Consider the following 8,416-nt stretch of genomic DNA (forward strand, 5'->3'; position numbering starts at 1 on the left):
ACAATTGATGTGTGTATGGATTGGGATAACAGTTGTATGAGCCCCTAATAAAATGTTTAAAAAAAAAAAAAAAAGATTTGCATTCTTGAAAGTCTTATAGGGGGTGACTAGAGTCAGAGTCACCTCAATGGCAGTGAGTAAACTACAAATTAAGCACATTATATTATTATCTCTGATTTTTCAGTGATCAGAAAAAAAGTTATTACCATTTCCACTTAAGACAAAGCAACCAAAAATGAGTAAAGATTAAGTAATTTTCAATTAGCTACAAGGTAATGGAACTCAAATCCACATTTGTGAGACTTCAAAGGTAACATTTCCCATTCTAACAGCTGGTCAAAATTAGCTCTCTTCTATTAGATAATTTCATTCTTGCCATACCCTGCGAGGTAAGTAGAGTGGGCTGTCTGGTGTGGGAGTCAGTCCAGGCGTGCCTCAGAGATATGAGCAGACTCAGTGCCAGACAAACACAATAAAGCTGGTGACGCAATACAGCGAGTCACACAAATATACTGGTTTTCCAGTGCTTACAAAAGTTTCATTTACATTATACTCTAGGCTACTCAGTATAATTATGCAAAACATTATGCCCAAAGTCTGAAATAGTGTGAGAATCACAAAGTGTGGTCACCAATGGACTTGGAGTAAGGTCATCAATAGACTTGCTCAATGCAGGGTTGCTTCATGCCTTCAATTTATAAAATGAGCCATATCTGCAAAATGCAGTAAAGCAGAGAGCAATAAAATGAGGCTTGACAGTAAAAAGGGTTTGGAGGTTGGTGACCCGGTGAAACGAGCTGTGCTGCTTCCTAGCTATATGCCATTCAGTTACTCAGCCAGGCCTCAGTTCCTTCTTTATAAAAGGATGATGCTGCTGCTGCTGCTGATGATGATACTGCCTATGTCAGAGGACTGGCAGAGAAATAAGTTTACATACATAAAATACGTGGTATGTGGTTAATCTGCCAGAGATAGTAACCATTCTTGTCACACGTTTCATCCTTCCCATTTAATGAATAAGGAAATTGAAACAAATTGGTGAAATAACTTAAGTCATAAATCAGATTTCTTGTTTCTCAATCATTTTCCCCACTATTCTTCTCTGAGAAGTTTTTAAAATGTTCATGGAAAATGGAGTCAAAAGATAGTGGAGCTCTTTCAGAAAACCATTTTGAAGTCCCCTCGTAGAGGCACTGATATGGCATGCTAGGGTTTCTGTTCTAAAATGAATGACTTCACATCATATTTCCACAGATGAGAATATTCTTCACAGAGTCCTGAATCAAAACGATTCTATCTCAGCAAGCATGCTTAGTGCTAAAGATTTCATTTTGAACCCTAACAAATCAGGTCCTCCATCTGACCCTCTCCTGTACACTCCCAGGAAATGTCCATCACTCAGTAAAAGAAGGCGAGGCCTCCTTTGTCTTCCTGTTCTAGCTGCAGCCACCACAGGCAAGGATCCTTCCAAGCCTCTGCCCCTCGTACTTCCTGGCTCTGCGACAAATCTGGTGGGTGGCGGTACAGAAACACTATTTCCCTCACATCTGGATCCACTTTCTTTACCAAGTGGCCAGGCTTTCACTATGTGACTGTTCCAGTGACCCTACTGGATCTCTAAGCACACCCACCACGGGCAAACACTTCCTCTTGGCGAACCTCCTTGCCAAGTGGACACCGGTTCTTTGCTGTGCGGTTTGTTTTTCCTTATTATGATCCCCAGTGGTGGCAAAATAAACACTCTCACTCACGGCTGTGGCTTGAGGACCAGAACAATAGCCCGTGGGTTAATTTTTTTAATGAAAGAAAACAAGGACTCATGATGCTTACTCTTCTCTCTCCCCGCCTCCCCTCTCTCAAGTGAGGCCTCTGGCCACACTCAGGCATGAATGGGGGGTTTTCTACCAGCCTGAGGACCTCAACTCCACGCCAAACCTGGCTCCCCAGATGGCAGAGAGGGCTGCCACAGGACAGCTGCTGAGCTGAGGCTAAATCTTGTTTGGAGTCTTTACCACCCAGATAGTGTCACCTCCGAGATGTTCAGGGCTCCATCTCTCCCTCCCAGCCTGCCCATTAGGGGGGGGGCAGGCAGCATAATCACCGCAGCCACTCGAGGAGCCCTCAGGGGACCCCCTCCTCAGGGGGGGAGCGTCTGTCATATGGCTACCAGGCATCTGGTTTTCAGCAGATTTTTGTCGGAGGCATGACATGGTGCCAGAACAATACTATTCCCCTCCCCGTGGGCATTTGTCAGAGTACATGACCGCAGCAGATTAGCCCATCAAGGATCTGAGTAGCATGTGGCTAAAATGAATTATTTGAATCCACGGTCTTGAACGACAGGTACTACTTTCAGTGTTAACGTGCAGGCTGTCAATGGGTTGTCTTTTGGAGTTTATATCCCGGTCTATTTGCCACACACAACACTCTTTAGAGCCTAGAGTTGGTTTTCGTTCCCTTTCTAAGTTCCTCTTTTCCTCGTTAGTAAGTGGAAAGGTTGTGTACTCCAGGCTCAGGAAAGGGGATGTTGAGGCTTCTGCGTTAAATCAGCAAAAGGCTGGGTAACAGGGAGGTTTCAAAGGCCATCTCTTCTCTCTGCGTCAGAAAGCGCCTGCACTGGCGGCTTGGGCTGGCAGTGTGCTTTAGGGCAGATACAAAACACCAGGGAAAGAGTGGTGTCAGCCAGTGTTAGCAGAAGGGAAAGGTGGAAGGATGCAGTAGAGGGGAACACAGTGGCCAATTTTTACAGAGAAGTAGCTTGTCTGGCATTGTCTAAAACCAGTAAGTATAAGATAGAAAACTTAAATCCAAGTTTCTTAAAATAAAAATGAAAACTTCATGGTTTTAAATACTTATTCTATCTAAAGTTTAAATGACTGTGTTTATGATGTGCCATTTAGAAATGTATAAATGAATATCTTGGAAACTCTTCTCTACATCTGAAATTATTTTGAAGTGCATGTTTTTATAAATGAATGTAGCTGGGGTTCATGGGGCGTGAAGAGCTGATGATTAAGAACCCAGCGACTCAAGGATCAATAACAGGCCCCTATGCTTCCCTCACGGTCCTTTTGACCTAAGGTGCTAATGAACCCAAGCTTTGCTTATTACAAAATGAATAAATACTTTGAAAAGGGGCTATCAATTTTTAAGACACTTCCCAGTTAAGTCTCCTAATGTTGCTAATTCAAGCACAATATTAAAAACTGTTAACGATCCATAATGCAGCCTGCTGATGTGTACTTTACTTTGAAATATATGCCCAGAATCTCATTTATACTACAAGGAACAAAAATATTGTAGCTCTTCCGACTACCATTCAAACGACTGATAACTTTTACTTAGAACCTTTGATGCCTTTAATTACAGGCGTTCTGTGTGTACCCGGGCACTCTTCCGTGTTTCCTTTTAGAGCTACCGCCTTTTGGAGTTCTCTGGTGGGAGCATTTCTCTTCCACTTTCTAGGTGGTACTCCTGGGGCTCTCGGTCTGGACACCCTATCCTGGCCAAAGGGTAGCATGTGAGCAATCTGGGTCTGCTTCCTACCCCTGAGCACTTAGAACACTGGAGAGAGGGGAACATGGAGGGAAGGGGAGTGCAGCGGAGCTACTCTGTGGGCCACTGAAGAGACTTTGCATGGGTTCTTTCCTACTGAGACCACTGGAACTACCATAGCGTTTACCCTCATGAGCTCTCATTTTCTGCTATTGGGTGAAGTTCACAAATGTGTCTAATAAATTCATCCTACTTTCATTTTACTGAAAGTTAGTCAGAGTCCGTTTCTGTTACAGGCCAGCATGAAAGATCAGGACGGCCTCTCTGGAAGGCTTCTTAGAAATGATCCCTATCCCTCACCATTGTGCTGCAATTGAGGAAAGTGGGTATTTTATGTTTTGTTTAGTCTTGTTTCATGGAAAGTCCATTTTTTTGTCCTTGAGACTAAAAGCAGCAGCACTCAAATATAAACAGTCTCTGTGGGCTTGCCCATAAATATTCCACAGGATACTGCTGTCAAAAAAAAAAAAAGGATTGCCTTAAAGAGTTATTGCTGCCATGTATAGCTCTCTTTCCAAATGAACACTTAACAATCTAGACCATTAACATTTCAGTCGTATCCGGATCACTGCGCTGAGGAAAGTGGACAGCACCGAAAGCACCTCTGAACCCTACTTAAGCAGCTCATCTAATGAGGCATAAGGGATCTAAGAAACTAGAACTCTCAGTGGCTTAACGATCTGAGAGATTCTGCCCCACAGCTTCATCAGAACCCAGTTCCCTTCATCTTGTGGCTCTGCTCTACCCTTAACCTTTGCATTTCTCCAGTCCGCTGGGAACTCGAGAGGAGAGTCCAAAGGTCCATGCAAAGTTTCTGTGGCCCAAGTCTGCAGGAGGCACATGCTACTCCCACTCACATCTCATTGAGTCAGTCCCAGGCCACACCTGATGGCAAAGGAAGCTGGGAAATGAGACCTGAATGTGTGCCCGGGAAATAGAGAATGCAGATAATAGTGAATTTCTGTGGGCTCTGCCACAAGCACTATAGTCCTTGACTAAAAAGAAAACACACGCGCACACACACACACACACACACACACACACATCTGAGGTAAATTTCTATTGTGCAATTTATCCCTAGCTAAATACAAAAATTGCTCTCCTTATATTTCCCTATATATATACTTTTAAAACTCCTTTATTTTATAATGGCATAAGAAAAGCACTAAAAATTATCATGAAGATTTGTTTCTTATTAAATAATGAAAGCAAATAATGTATTAGGTCATGAAGAAAAGTTGATTGAGTTAACCTTGAATGGAGAAAGCGACTATTTTCACAGAATCTCTATATTACTCAGCAACTACACTTTACACTTTGGCCCACTCCACGTCTGTCAATTTAATCATCTCTGAGAGGGGTGGGGGGTAGAGAATCAACCTTATAGAAACTCTATTGTAGAAGTCAGAAACGACCAAACTAAAGTGGTTTTCTAACCTTCTGTAATGTGGCATGTGGGAGCCTGGTTCTGGAGTCCAGGAGCAGCAGGGAGTCCTGCGCAGAACTCTGACTTCTGCTGGAGCCTCTGCATCACTCTCCTCCATTTCTAGGATCACGTGAGTGGCCATCACACCAGACTCTAAACCAGGTGCCCATAATATGAGTAAGTGCTGTGTGACTCCTCCTGCCTTGCCATCTTTAAATGAGTAGGAGCCTAATGCTCAGTCCTGTGTCCTTCCTGGGGCTTCTCCTGGGCAATAAGAACAGTCCTGGGAGAGCAGCCCCACAAAGGAGGTCTCAGGTGCAGAGGAAGCGCAGCTTCCTTTTATAATGTAAATCCCCCCAACGTTTAGAATCCAGTCACCACGGGAACCCAATGGTCCTCATTCAGATAAAGTGACTGTTGTTCTGTGGTGCCGCTGGTTCCAACTCCCAGTGGCCCTGTCTATCTATAGACCGCCCAGGCCCGCAGCATCCGCACGACTGTGCTGAGGTTGGAGCCCACCGCAGCAGCCACCATGTCCAAAGATCTGGTCGAGGCTCTTTCTCTTTTTCGCTGCCCCTCTACCTTAGCAAGCACGACGTCTTTCTCCGGGGACTGGTCTCTCTTAATAACATATCTAGAGGATGACTGGCTCTGGCCATCTCTAACATTTCTGGTCTGGGGTAAGGCACTCAGGTCTGAGTGCCTCAAGCAACCCTCCAACCTAGAAGAATACGCTGCTCAGTTCCTGGAGTTTCCTGAGGGTTGTCCACAACACCGTGGCTCGGAGAGGGAGGGGTAAAGAGGGAGGCCCAGCCAGCAGGCCTGCTGGAGAGACAGCCTGTGGGTTAGCAGGCTGCTCAGAGCATGCTGCTTTCCACCACGGGGGTTGCTGAGGAGATCAGAGGCGACACTCAAGAAGGCACCAGCTGTGGCAGTCCCTAACTCCTGCTTAGCTAATGAACTGGAAGGATCCAGAGAGCCAGGAAAGAATGGGTCCCCTGGGGTGGGGAGGAAAACCTCTCCTTCCATGAATTTTCCATTTTTAATTAGGCTGAATGGTTCAGTCAGGGTAAGACTTTTAAATGAAACAGCGCACTGAGCAGGGATGCCCAATGCCTCACACACCAGTTCCCTCAGGATCACAGACCCCAGACTGCCCCTCTGCTGGGCTTCCTAACTGGTCTTAAGGGAACCAAGAGGAAAGGAAGAGGGAATTTAAATATTTATACATATTCCAAAAACAACACTTGATAATTATTAAAAATCAAAACATTTTAAAAATGTATAAGAAGGAAAGAAAACACACCCTATAAATCTATCACCCCAGAGGACAACTCAGTGTTTTATCTAGCCTTTTAAAGAATTAAATACACAAACATACCTATGTGTGTAATTTGTATATATGTCCATGTTTAAGGCAAAACTTTGATTATGTTATATACATCCTTTGGCAGCTGTTTCCCCGCCAAGTTACTGTAGTTACTGACAGATCGAGCTCCGTTGTTTTAACAGCTGCTAAGAGCCCATTCTAAGGATATGCTTTTAGTTAACCAGTCTTTTACTGATGAACTGATGAAAAAGAGTTTTTAGTAAGGTTAAATTCCTCATCGGGAGATTGTTATATCAAAGGAAGCACATATGAAGGAGCTTCAAAAGTTTGTGGAAAAAATCAATTAAAAAGATAATGAATATTTCCGTGAACTTTTTGAAGCCCCTTCATATTAGAACATATAGAGATATATACTTTTAGTTCCCAACATGACATATTTGAATTATAATGAATCACATTTGTGGCCATCTGCTATGGTTGTTGTTTTTCACAACTTATCCTTAGCAATATGTACTACCTACAATGTTGCAGGTGTGATTTGCTGATATTATCATTCTCAGATGTTCACTTGCACAAGTTTCAAAGATTGGATTTACAAAGATGCTGATGATTAAAGGTGATAAAAATGGAACTTTTGAAAAAAAAATATTCAATTTAACATCTGAACAGACTTATGATGGAGTCATGAGAATGCAACCTGCCCTAACCTGCTAAGGGCTACCTGTATACTATTTAATAGACATTGCCAAATTGCAATCTTTCAAATTTTTCTTGTTCTTTGTAGATGTGCACTGAGAATGAATCTAAGGCAAGTTACTTGTGTAAACTGGCCATCAAATAGAGCCACGAGAAAAGTTCCTGCCTAGATAAATGATCTGTTTTTAGAATCTCGACATGTGGCTATGGAAACACGGCACGGCCATTGGCAGAGAATGGACACAAAGCCCACAAAGGCTGTACGCGTCTCAGTGAAAGAGATAAGAGACAACTTTACATTTAATGTCTGCTTAGATCATTCCTGGAAAGCATTTATGTACAATATTCACTTATTTTAAAGTAAAAAAAAATCTGTTTTTATAAGAAATCCAATGCTAGGTTGTTTAAAAACTAAAGATGAAATGGAATCTGTTGGGCAATAAGATAACAGCCAGTATCACAGTCCACATGGCATGAAACCAGAGGAGAGGGAGGGAGGGCAGATAAGCTTCAGTCTGCAAAACGTGTCTCTTATGCAAGGGCTCGCTGCCTCCCCACCACTCCTCTCTCCGTTTGCCGCACTGTGGTGCCTTGAATGTTACAAATACCTGCAGATGGACCCCTGGTGAACGGGTTTCAGTGGAGCTTCCTGACTAGCAATAGACTACACAGAAGGAATACGCTGTCCACTTCTGAGAGATTCTGAGAGGCACTGAGAAACCGTATGAAGAGCGCAGAACCCTGTCAGAGTGCTGAAAGGTGAGTGTCTCAGGTTGGAATTCACTCCATATCTGCCTGAAGAAGAGATGCCTCCTCAATGTCAAGGCCACTGTAAAAATGCGGATGAGTGAAGCTTTCAGGGCCTTCATTTGCTGATGGGACATGATTCAAAAGGAAAAGAAACAGCTGCAAACAGCCTTTCACAATTCGAATGTGGAATGCATGAAGTCTGAATCAAAGAAAATCAGAAGTCGTCAAAAGTGAAGTAGAATGCAAAAAGATAGGTGCGCTAGGCACTGCTGGGCTGAAAAGAACTGATACTGGCCATTTTGAAATTAAAAACACTCAATATCAAACTCACTGCCACCAAGTCAACGCCAACTCCTACCTATAAGACAAGGTAGAACTGTCCACTGTGAATTCCCCACACTATAATACTGTATGTAAATAGAAAGCCCATTGTTCTCCTGTGGAGTGGTTGGTGGTCTTGAACCTGCGACCTTGCAGTTAACAGGCCAACATGTAACCACTGCACAAGCAGGCCTCCAGCTTAAATTAAAAGAGAATGGAGTTTTCCCAAGAACTTTGTGAAGCCCCTTCGTACATATTTGCAGCCAGTAGATGGCAGGAGTTGGAGGAAATCAAATTATTATTCAAACCTATATCCAGAAAGCCAATGGTATTTTCCA

At 43.3% G+C, this 8,416-nt stretch overlaps 1 pseudogene; it reads left to right on the top strand.

The window, feature by feature from the left end:
• Positions 1 to 7,152, top strand: part of LOC101648821 — a 37,713-nt pseudogene extending 30,561 nt beyond the window's left edge.
• The last annotated feature ends 1,264 nt before the right edge of the window (positions 7,153 to 8,416 follow it).

The sequence above is a fragment of the Echinops telfairi genome, unplaced genomic scaffold (genome assembly GCF_000313985.2).
Source record: "Echinops telfairi isolate 266 unplaced genomic scaffold, ASM31398v2 ScPeMD7_18;HRSCAF=68, whole genome shotgun sequence".
In the NCBI taxonomy this organism is placed as follows: domain Eukaryota; kingdom Metazoa; phylum Chordata; class Mammalia; order Afrosoricida; family Tenrecidae; genus Echinops; species Echinops telfairi.